Source organism: Atta colombica, unplaced genomic scaffold (assembly GCF_001594045.1).
Source record: "Atta colombica isolate Treedump-2 unplaced genomic scaffold, Acol1.0 scaffold140, whole genome shotgun sequence".
Classification (NCBI taxonomy): Eukaryota; Metazoa; Arthropoda; class Insecta; order Hymenoptera; family Formicidae; genus Atta; species Atta colombica.
In genome coordinates this window covers 416725-429764 of record NW_017259229.1, presented here as the reverse complement: position 1 = coordinate 429764, position 13040 = coordinate 416725, and the positions used below count along the sequence as shown (strand labels likewise).

Here is a 13040-nt window from a genome sequence, read left to right as displayed (position 1 = left end):
ATTATATATATATTAATAATATATATAAAGATATGATAAAGATAACTGATTGAAAATGATTTCTAAAACACTTAATTTTGAAAATAAGTTTTCTGCCATATTCGTAGAATATTCGTTGGAAATTTTGTATTTATATAGAAGAGAAAATAAATTTCATTGAGTACATTTTTCTTTGCGCTGATCGAACTCTTCTATTTCTCAAAATTTTCAAAGAGGTTCTCTGATATATAGAGAAGAGCTTAAATAAAAAACATTTTAGCACTGATTCTTTTCTTATTGCTATATCCATTTTCTCATAATCACTAAAATGGTATTCTGTCGTTTTATAGAAATGGAGATTTTAATTCAAATATATATATATATCGACCTTACTGTCTTATAATATTAACATAAGAAATCGTATAATTCAATTAGAATCTAGAAAATTATGTAAATGTTATAATAGTATAGATATATGAAAAGTAAGGACACCAAGATATCAATATGTTAACACATGACAGATGATGTACGAGCGTCTCGAGATGCATGTACCAATCGATTTATGAGCTCGCGTTCGAGGCTTTCATATTTTTTTTATCGCGAGGAATAGCAATTAAGAGCATCGTGTTTTATTATAAATTATGCGTATTTTCTACGGAGTATTAAACACGATCACGATTATTGTAACAAATATATTAGCAGAATGCGTGATGTAGAAAATCGGAAATTATTTCCATAATGTAGAAACTTTTTCTTAATATGGAAAATCATAGATTTAAAAAAATTCATCTATAATCCTATTTACAAAAACAAATAACAAATATAAGTTAATAAAGAGTGTTAAAACGGTTATTTCCGTGAAATTTAATTGTATGATAAATGCTGATTGCTTGAACGTTAGTAGAGCACAACGTGATATTATACTGTGACATATTCCGTATCCTTAATTATCAACGTGCCATTTACATTTTTCAATAAATAGTATGCAGATGTCATTTTTCGTAGCGGAAATTCTATTGCATCGTTTACTTCACATTTCCGTAAAGCAATAACGGATAAAAATCGAAGGAGCATTTTCAACTTTCAAGATGCTTCGAGAATCAAATTTTGATGTAATAATGACATTAATAATTTAGCGGATACTATTTTTCATCTTATACATATAAGTGTGGGAAACAGTTTAACGCAGCAGCAGTAGATAGAGTTGTTGTTATCATTAATTATTTCTCATTTGATTTCGCTATCATTTTTCCAACGACATACCTAAATGTACATTTATGATACAAAGCGATCGAAACAAATCATATTCAATTAATTAACTCTATTTACTGAGAAAAATAAAAAAATATTTGATTGGACAATATAACGTACATGGTTGAATATATTTTAGTAAAAACCAAGATTTTTTACATGGAGGAAAATGTGCAGTAATATACATTAGAATTCTAGTAAACTTTATTTACTTTAATTTACAATTTTAATTATCAAGTTCATATAGAGATACTTTGCTTACTTGTGTATAACTTTCTTTACATTTCTGATATATGAGATTATCATCGTAAAATAAATTTATAATTTATCATCTCAATAGTAGAATTTACTTTATCGACAAATATTTTTTCTTCAGCATTGACAAAATTTACTTTACTGCATAATAAAAAATACATATGTATAAAAGTTCTGAGAGTTGTTTGTGCTCGTCAATCTTGGAAATAGTACGATTTACTTTATATAACTATAAGTATAATTTACTTTACTGAAAGTATGATTTATCTTACTATAACATAATAATAGTCATTAGAAATGATGTATTATAATCATAATGTATTTTTTATCTTAAATTTTATCTTAAATTTCGGTATTTTTATTTTTAGACAAATAAAATTTATCATAAATTCAATAAAAATAGCCAGAATATTTTTACTAATCTTCTAAGGTAAAAATCTCAATTATTTTTCTCTATGTAGTTATCATAAGATAAAATATAAGATAAGATTAAATATTTTATAATTAAAATAATTTAATCACGTTTTCACCTTGAAATAATATTACATTAATAATATGTACCAAAAATTGTGTAAAAACATCGAGCCAAATAAATTAGATTCTAAGACAAGAATTAAATAGCCCTTAGGCGCTAAAAGAATATGACAAAAAATTCATACCTTGTAAGACTCGGATTCGGGCACGGTAAAATTTTGGTTTTGCGAAGTGAGAGAAAAAGAAAGAGGAAAGGAAAGAGAAAGAGGACATCATACGGAGGCCTCGAGTTATCGATCGTACGCGCCGCATCCTTGCGCCATGATAAACGAGCGGTGGCCGCGTCACGAGGAGGGCCGCGCTCGCTCGCCCATCGAACTTGAAAATCGTTCTTGCGATATTTCAGTGTCACAGCGGAGGCAGGTACCGAGGGTACCATCGCCGGTGCCCCATCGGTGGTACGTCCGGGCACCGGCACCGCGGCCACGACCGCGGCCGTTCCCCGGCGAAATAAATCCAGCCCGGTGGACACCGGGCGGGACCACGACGGAAACATGATTCGGCCCGTGATCAAAGGGTTCTGCTACAAATTGAAACAAATCAGGCGAGTAATAATAATTAATCCGCGATCGCGCGTTAATAATTCTCGCTCAATCCCGCGACCGGTTCCGGCACTCCTCCATCCCGATAAACGCGATCGTTACAGTCCGGCGGCGTCCCGACGCCGACGTCTCATCGACATGAAGACAGATACAGCAATTTGTGTACTTCGTAATTTGTTATGTTTCAATTCGGTATAATTGCTATTTAAAAAATAATGTATCAATTTATTCCATAAGTAATTAATTCCGTAATTGATTTCACTGTTCTAATCGTATCCATGTGATTCCATTTCTATTTCCATCTCTTCCTTAAAGTAAATCCTTTATTTTCAGTAATATAAACTTAAATGCACGTCATCATAATCCATTTTCTTAATTCCATGCACCCTGAGACGAAGTCTCTCTACTTAGCGGCTCTCTGGCCACATTAAATGCACATACACACTCATACAAACAATGAATCTCAAGCACTCGTGCACTCAGACAGATACACCGTAACATATGTTAGTATGTAGAATATCGCGGCCTCGAAGTTGAGCTCTCAATTACATCAGAGAATTATGAAGCTGCGGCGTTTGGCCAATTCGGGCCAAACGCCGCAGCTTCATAATTCCCCCTCTTGAATCCCTTTTTGCGATTCTTTGTAACCCCTCACATTATTCCTCTCGGGCCCGAGAAACAGGGTGAAAGGTGAGAGTGCTCCGGGGCAATCCGATTGTGTCTTCATTAGCGACTATTAATTGTCAAAATGTGCCACATAATTCAGTTCGCGCCCAACGCCCGCTCTCTCGTTCGACTCGCGCGAGGCCCCGCCGTATATATTTAAGCTTAACGTGCTCAATTGATTCTCGCGGAAAGGAAGAGGGAAGGGAAGGACCTCGGGCCCCTAATCCCTCGGTGAATCATTTGCGATATTTACGAGGAAACGTAGCGGTCGGCCGAGACGCCGCCGACGTTCTGAGAGAATGCACGCGCGCGCGCAGCTCGTTGGACGCGGGTAATTGCTAATGGGTAATTAATTCCGGGATAAAGACGGGATGATTCGGCTCTTGACCTCCTTCGACGCAGGTACACTACGATTCTCACGGGAGATGCCGGCAGAAAGCGAGCCTGGAACGACGAAGGATCATAGTCTAAGATAAAGATCGAATCGTTCTTTGCAGCAAATGGTATGTTAAGAGAAATGGAGAAAAGACTGAAAAAGAATTACTGTTTTGCAGTAAATGAATCGATAAAGATAAAATTGGGAGAATAGATGATGATCGTTTCTATTAAAAGCGAATGTATCATTCTGTGTAATATTTACAGAATCTTAATGTAAACATTTCGTATATTTATACATAATTTCGTAATTAATATTTATTTAATTTGTTATTTAACAATTATTTACATTTCTTTTAAATTCTAATTAAATTTAAAGGACTGCAATAATTCACATTTTCTAAAAAAACGGAGAAAAACTCTAACATTTAAATAAAGAAAAAAAAAATTTATTTTTCGTTTTTACAAAATATGAGTTAGTCCATTGCTGCAATAAATTCCTTCAATTGTAAGAATGGAGTCGCTTAGATTAATTTCTACTGCATAGAATTGGAATATTAACAAGGAAAAAGTATTTTCAACATGCCTCTCTCAATATATTTGATTTTTAAATCGTAAATTTTGTAACTCTCTAGCAAGATAAACGAGATCGATTAAAAATTCATTTTAAGCGTCCATGTTGGTAATAATTTTTTTCTTAAACGGTTTCTCGTGTAATCGATAATTTGCTTTCCCGAGGCGCCGGTGCGCCGTAGGGCCGCTTCATTACACCTACCGGTATGCCAAAATATTACGCACGATAATGTAAATGACGACAAGATTTATTCGTGTCCAGGGACAAACGAGATTTACGAGAAAATGGCCGTTTGAAACACGCGTCATATGACAGAAGGGGGTAACATATTACCATCGATGTCGCACTCGCGTTTCATGTCTAATTTTTTTGTTGGAGCTCGTTGCCTTTCTGCCGTCTCCTTATATCATCACGGAAACGTCCTTTTGATCCACCGAGAGATATGCGCCAAAGTATGAGCATGCTCCCTTTCGGAGTCACGTAAGTCGCGATCTTTTAATATCTCAAACACTAACAAGAACTGCGAATGCACGATTTCCCGTCGACTGCACATGCTTTACTTAATTACCATCCATCTTATAACCTTTGTATGTACTTCGTATTTTCATAACTATCATATTTTAATAAAGTGTAGTAAATTGATAATTATTGGAATAATTTAGTCGATGCTGGAAATATTTATCTTTTTCTTGTATTTTAGACACTTTAGAGAAGAAGCGTCGTGCTAAATTCGCGAAGTTAGTATGCCAATGTTTTCAATTTTGGTTTTTTAGTATAAAAAATGCGGGACTATTTTATTTTTATAAGGAGCTATAGAATTATGAAAAAAAATGCTACTCTAATTGTCATTATTTTATTAACAAAATATGCTATTATAAAAATTTTATGGCTCCCATCTTCGGGAATATAAAATTAGCACGACATTTTACTAATATGAAAAGATATGAAAAAAAAATGACAGTTCTTAGTATCATTTTTCATAGTTATAAAATTTCTTATAAAACTAAAAAAGAGTTTCGCATTTTTTATACTAAAAAATTAAAATTGAAAAAATATCAGCTGAAATTATGTTTAAAAATAATAGCAGAGAGTATCATATATTAAATCTTTCTGCTAGAACTAACGAGAAATGTCACTGGAATTGCGATAAATTATCAGTACGATACTTTTCCTCCAAATGTAACAGTAACAGTAACTCAATATTTTTAAATCGCATTTTATGAAAATTATACTTGTGTTTTAATCTCATCTCAACGTCATTAAATTATTTCTGAATTCATGCGATTATGCGTACGTTTGTGCTGTGTAATCCCATCACAGAAATAATTCATCATCAATAAAGTGACGCATGTCTTGCATTCTTTTCCAGTCCTAAATCACACACGACGACATTTCACGCCATTGGACGACAATTAATTACGCGATTGCGGCTGCAGATAAATGTAAACGAGATAATAGCGAGATACAATATACCGTCGTTGAAGACGCGTTATCATTCGAAGAAAAGAATTTTTCAGTAACTACATGATGGAATTGCAAGACAGATTTAGTGGTTCAAATCAGCGTGCGCTGTTATTATTTCTTACAAATTGCATCTTTATCGCGCCTCTAACAGACGCGCGGCATTATTAGATTCTCTGATGGATTTCATCTCGTACGCGGTTGCGTTTATGCAAATTATACGTTCCGCCGCCGGGCATGAGCGGAGCCAATTCGTTATCGCTTTATTACTATCATTACTATTTATATTTAATACTCTTACGGCGTACCATAATTAAACTTGTCGTCTCCATAAGATTAATCTTCAACGCGCCAAACTGCATTTTTTTTACGACGGTTATAATTGACGTTTGCCCTACAATGTTGAATTCCTGTATTGCGGTAATTAATATCTCTCTGAGAGAAAAAAGTGGAAATTATACTTTCGGAAATTTCAATTAAAATAAAATAATATATATAAAATATATAACTATATAATTTAATTAAAATCAAAATTTAATCAAAATTAATTTAATAAATAACATTAAATCAAAATAAATTAAGTTCATATTTTTGGCTCCAAAAATAAATCTAATACAAATAAAATGTCTACATGCTTATATCCGGTTCTCCTTTACACTTTCATTGTGGTTTGTATGTACTTGACTTCTGTACTAAAGAGAATTCAAATTCGAAATCAAAACGTCTACGGTTAATTTCATTTAGTAAGTACATTTCAATTGTTTGCGAATTTTATCTGGCTAAAATTTCAAAAGATTCCTAATTATCTTTAATTACATTACTGAGCAAAAATTAAAATTGAGATCTCGGAATATGAAATAGTACGTCACATGGGAAAATGGTTTACCCCGAAGGGAACCTCGATTCAAAGTCTCTTTTTCTTTTCTCCGTTTTTCCTTTTTCTCTCCATTCCTGTTTTCCTCTCCCTCGCTCCCTTCGCTCCTTTCGTGGGCGATAAGCCCCCTTTGACTTTCAGTTAAGTTATTACTTTTATCCGGCATAGGTCACGGGGCATAAAGGCTTGTTGAGCATCGAATCGACTTTATCAGTCCAATTAACCGGCGTGCTGGCCGCGCAAACAATCGCGAAACCACACCTCGATCCCCAAGGCCTAACGGGCGCCCCTTTGCACCCTCGGTTCGCTGCAAGTCTTGTGTCGCGAGCTTTTTTATATTTCTCGCGTGAGATATGAAACTAAAGAGCCAGCGGCGGCGGTGGAGCCGCGGCATAGAATGCTCGTGAATTACATTGTGGGTCGGCGCTGTCATTACGCGGTTTTTCCCTCGCTGCGAACTAACGTAGGTCGCTGCCTAGGTCTTCAACCGGGCTTTCTCGAGCGGGGTTACGAAGCCGTGTAATCGCGTCGTCCGAAACGCCCCGACGCGATTACGCCGACTCGGATGTGGCAAGCATTCGCGAGAGCTCACGCGTTCATCGAGTTGGGAAATTATCAGCTGCGTTCAGTAGAAAAAGCAACTTTAAAATTACTGTAAGAATTAATGTGATTGGATTTTAACCTTTGTTCCTTGTTATCTAAATGAATAACCAATAATATAAATATTATATTAAAGAATCTTGTTACAAACAGTTACAAAGATGCTTTTTCTGCTACAACCATCGCGATTGAATATACGAGGGTTTTATATTAGAATCGTGAGTTTATCTACGAATTGTGGATGGATTGCAATTGATAAATTTGCATTGAAAACTGCACGTAAATACAATAAAATATTTATTGTATTATGAAAAAATAAAGGTCCAATGAATTCTCATAATGATTTAGATTATAAAAACTATTAGAATTCATTGCAAGAACAAATATATAGTTATATAAATGAATCCAGTATTGTATTAATGAATTAACTACTTAAGTCGGATATTAATTGATTAATGATCATTCATTGGACTAAAAATATTTGAAATGAAATGTTTTTCAGTGGATTGCGTTAGAATTCAAAAATTTTCAGTGTAAAAACGAGATTTAACCCTCGACTATAGGAATAGGAGGAGACTATAGGAACTATAGAAATGTTATTTGGACTTGAAGCGAAAATTATAGATGAATGGAGCAATATAATCTGTTATACGATTGATACTATGAGATTTTAAATTATAGATAAAAAAAGCTTTGAACTTCCTCTATCAATCAAGACGGAAGTTCACTTGCATTTTATATTTCAAACTTCGATGCTTTAACTTAGATAGTTTTCATAGTTAAGAATTAATTTACAATTTTTGAAAATATTAAATTTATAAATCTAATAAAAATTATTTATTGCATTAAATATATCTTGTTCTGAGAAAAATTTTCAATTTTAGGTCGCAAAATAGAAGTAATTGATCAAAGCATATTTTTTCTATTATATAAATATATTCTGTTAGTAAAAAAATCTTTCTAATCTTGATAAACATTGACAGTATTTCTTTTGCTTAATTAATAAATTAATATTGTTCAACATTCATTGAAATTTCAACGTAAATACAAGCACACGAGGAGCTTTAAAAAAAGATGAAGCACTTTGAATGGGCAAAGGGATGTATTGTGTAAGGATAGTACTAAAGAAATACAGATGTATTTCTAGACTATCGTATAAAGATGATCACATAGCATGTAGCGTTCGAGGGGTGCTTTTCATAACGTTACTCAATGCTTCCTTATAGCACATCTAAGTGCGCTGTTTAGGTTCGCGTGCATTTGCTCGCGTTTCTACGACTCAACGAGCACCTGCACGAGGTAGATTATTCTCATTACGGATGCAGATGAATAATCTCCGTAACGGGATGAGGTGCGTTTTAAGAATCGTGAATAATGATTAGAAAATATCTTCCCCGGATTTGGAAGAAATAATTTTTAGAAAAAAAAAAAATATATTGATAAATAAAATATATATTGCAAAGTAAAACACGTAAATGGTAAATATGTGGAGAAAGAGGGAAGATTGCTATTAATCATGTGAAAAAATTTGTAACGTCATTCCTTGTCGCGTTAAGTAAGTCCCTCCACGAAAGATAAAAGGTAAGATTCAACTGTACATACAATAACTATGAGAATCAATTAATATGAAACATAACGTTGCAAACCATGATTAAAGATGCAATCGTACTACAATCGAAGATAAAAAGAAAGAAAAAAAAAAGAGAAGAAAAATCGTGTAACGAGACGACCATTTTCCTCGAACGCAGCTTCGTGCGAAGTCATCGTCCTTGTTTTTCTCAATATATCGTACATATATATATATATATATATATACGATACTGTTGCGTGCATTGTTACATCTCAATGGATACTCGTGCACGAAAGTTGGCGTAATAATTTGAGCTTGTTAAAGAATACGGATGAAGGGTCTTTCAATATAATTTCCAACGCGTGTTCCGTAAGATCCGTTTACGAACAACGTTGTAAGATACTACCGCGCTTACTAGAAAATCCGCATCATAAGAAGCGTATAAAACATGAGTGCGCATGAATAATCAATAAATTATGAGATTGATAACTACTGCGATTTTGTAAAAATAAAAAGGCGAATGAAGTGTTGTAAGATTCGTCCTCACTTTCTCATTGCCAAGTAAAAATATATTAGTTTTGAATATATAAAGTTAAATAAACGTAACTTTATGATTGATTTTTAAGATAAAGTCTTAAATATATTATATTAAATTAGAATATTCCATAAAGCTAAATTATATTCTAAATATTATTTTTCTGTAAGACATATTTCGTTAATAATTATTTTCTAACATATTCTTATGACACATAATTAATAAACTTTATATAACATTCTCAAATTATAAGTTTTGATATTAATACCAATAATAAACCATCAAGTTTATTTTATAAACAATTTATAAAAATTATTTAGCTCAATATATCACAAGATAATAATAACTTCAAATTATAATGTCGAACATTTGTGAGACAGATTAATTTCTATCAGTATAAATTTTCTTTAGGGCAGTTATTAATAAAATGCACAATTCAAACGCCGGATCTTAAAACTTTATAAAACTGTACAGCACTTTTTTTCCCACAATCATATTCGCGTGGATTTTAGCAAGAAGTCGATTTGACTTCCGTCATTCCCAGCGAAACCGGGGTAGGATGATTTCCGTCGGTGATTTCAAACGCATAGATACGCGCATACATATGCGCATATCGCGAGGGGTATTTAGGAGGAAATCTAGAACGCTCATATAACAAACCGCTTCTTGGTTCTTTTTTGTTGTCTCGGATATGCGGTCATCGAGTCAGAAAATCATCGTCCGCTATTTTCTGCAATTCATACTCAACGCGTTCGCGTGCGCCCCGTATAGAGAGTCATCGGCTCGGGAAATCATCATCCGTCATTTTTTACAATGTATGCACATTGCGCTCGCGTGCGTGCCCGGATCCCTCTCGATGTGTACCGAAGGGGCTCGAGTGACGGTATTATGCCGCGGGTAGTCGAGTACCTATTCCCCATATAGACGGATGGATGATTTTTTAATGCGCTCTCATGTGGACGGCTAATGATAATGCGATCGGATTCAGCCATTTTTCCCGAAATACGTAATATATGCCATACCGCAAATATCTTATGCCATCTCTTGCATTCGTAGAGTTCAGAAGCCGAATTATAAGGTACAATTCTTACAGCGTACTTATAACGTTACATGTAAATTAATTTTAAGATAATATATCATATTTACAATCGAGAATTGTTGTTAATAAATTATGTTTAACCTGGGAATAATCAGAGTGTTATTATATTATAGCGATGAAAAAATGTGGATTGTAAAATGGATATTGTTTAATATATTTTCTTTCTATTTTAATAACTTTTTATTTTCTTTTTTAATAATTATTCTTTACGAATCTCTAAATGTGCATTTCTCAAGCATTAATAAATTGAAAAACAGTTAATAACATAAAATATGTTGTTAATAATAGTACGTATAGAAAAAAAAACAGTTAAAAACTTCACTGATTTAACAAAACTACAGACATAATATACGGACAGTTTTCTGTGTTAAAGTAGTAAAGTTGACAGAACTGAATAACATTAGCGATTTGTTAAATCATTAAATCTTTTTAGTTATAGATTGAATCCGCGCAGTAGATAAGCTATAGCTTTGCTGTACTATTTTTTTTCGATATTTTTACGATTTTTAATTAAGATGTAAAAACATCTCAGATGATCATTTATATAAACAAATAGTTACTCTCAGCTTAAATAATACATTTATCAATTATTTATCATTCTTCAAACTTCTGTATGTGGAAACATGAATTATTCCTGTGATCGATTTCGCGTTTCGGCACCGAGGATTTGGCGAATTTGAGAAATGAGGAATCCATCGACACACTTCACGCCGTCATCAAGTCGCGGGTTACGGAACAATGGACGCTGAGAGCACGGGCGATGCATCGGCGGAATATAGCATAAAATCGGTTTCTACACTGTGTACACAATTCTCTCGCGTGGAACCAATAGTCCGCGCCGAGGCTGTGGTTACACATAGCCGCTTTATCATTAAGGGGAAACCTCGGTGTTCGAGCGAGGTCCGGCCGAAGTATTCAAATGATCGTGCGCGGGAACGCCGGTAGCAATCGAATGTGCAACGGTGTGGATCGTGGCCGCGCAATTAGATTCGGTCTGCACGGCGAATCGGGATCGGATGTTCCGTGGTTCCCACACCGCGCGGGTGCATCGCCACTCCGAGAAAACCAGCCGGAGACGATCCTCTCCTGATCGTCGCTGTCGCGGCCGAATAAAATCGCCGGAATTACGTCGCCCTTAACGAAGCTCTGCCCAGCAAGATTATCCGATGTCATAATTAATTAAGGATCGTCGCAATTTCGATCTGGCATCCCGCTTCTGATAACAGTCTCTTATTCGACAATTCACGTTTATTTGAGACACTCGCGTATGCAAATCCGTGACTACGGACGTGTACCACGGCCGAATCCGGATTCCGCTCACAATGAATTAGGATAATTGAAATCGCGATAATTGAGACCCGGCGCATCGCCGCACGCCGTCTGAACATCGAATTGCAAAAAGAACTCGTCGAATTATCATATTGAATATTAATGCTCTTGCCTATTCATTTTAGCCATCTTGAATTATGACGTCAGAAACGAGAAAATATATACTGTGTTATAAAATGTGAATATATAAAATGTGAATATTTTTTAATAAAACAACATTTGCAATCAATAGAATAGATTTGTAAAATATATTTGAAGTTGATTTACATTTAAACAAATTCTAAACATTAATATATTTCTTTGAGTAAGTATTTACTTGCAAATAAATATTCAAACAAATATTTATTAACATTTAATTTTTTTTCAGTGTATGCTAATTAAAAAACAAGCTTTATAACAGCTATCGAATTGAAATAAATAATAAATATTATTTTATTCTATTCCGAAATAAAAATAAGTTTTCAGTGTACTTTACAAATACTCTATCAAATGCAAATATTGTTTTATTAAAAAAATATTTTTATGTTAATTTTTATTTTGCAAGAATTTTCATTATGTTTTTTGCTTCTGACGATCATCATGAAAAATCCAATGTGGAAGTCTTAAAAAACGTCCTGTTTTAAAAACAGGTCCAATTCTTATGGCTCATTATAACTTGATTTACATTTTTATCGTTTGTCTCATTCATTCAGAATGTTTTTAATATTAATGTTCCCCAGCAATCATGCTCCATTTCTCAAGTAACTCGAAAATTATTCTAGATAGAAACATTTACAAATCTGACAATCATGAATTATTAGAGGCAAAATTTAGACATGATTCTTCTACAAGAGTTAGTAAATTGAGATTTTTCCATTCGAGCATCAAACAGATTTGTCTAAGCTGAGCCAGACAATATCGTGAGCGTGTTGCTCGTTTGCGTCGATGACCCACTGTTACTACTGAAAAATGTATGTCGGCCGTCAGTCCTGGTGGATGGGTACATTGTCTTGCAAAAGGGATGATGCCTCGGGCAAACGTGACACGTACGGCGAACTTGACTTGACAGCGTTGGCGTGACTGCCGCATGTTAGGTGTGGACACACGTTGACTGAAGATAAACTAACAACGAGGGTGAACTGTCTCTAGAATTACCTTGCAAAGGGGAGACAAATCAAGCAAGCATCTTCGATTTATAAATACATCGACGATTTCACCTTTAAAATACGCAAGTGATTTTCCAAACATCATTCGGATTTGTCGGCAGAGATTTATGCGTCAAGGCCGGATAAAATTAGATATTCGATTTCGAAAACAGCATTATGTGAAAAGAGTTGTTATTTTAATTATATTATTATCTAACGATTTGTTCCGCTTGTTTTACATATAATATTATAATGTTATTTTAATGTCATAT

The 13040-nt window shown here is 34.1% G+C and overlaps 1 protein-coding gene across 1 annotated transcript in view; it reads right to left on the bottom strand.

Annotated features, from left to right (window-relative positions):
- The window catches only part of LOC108684846 (aryl hydrocarbon receptor protein 1), a 205376-nt gene that overhangs the window by 19755 nt on the left and 172581 nt on the right, over nt 1-13040 (bottom strand). The window lies entirely within an intron of this gene.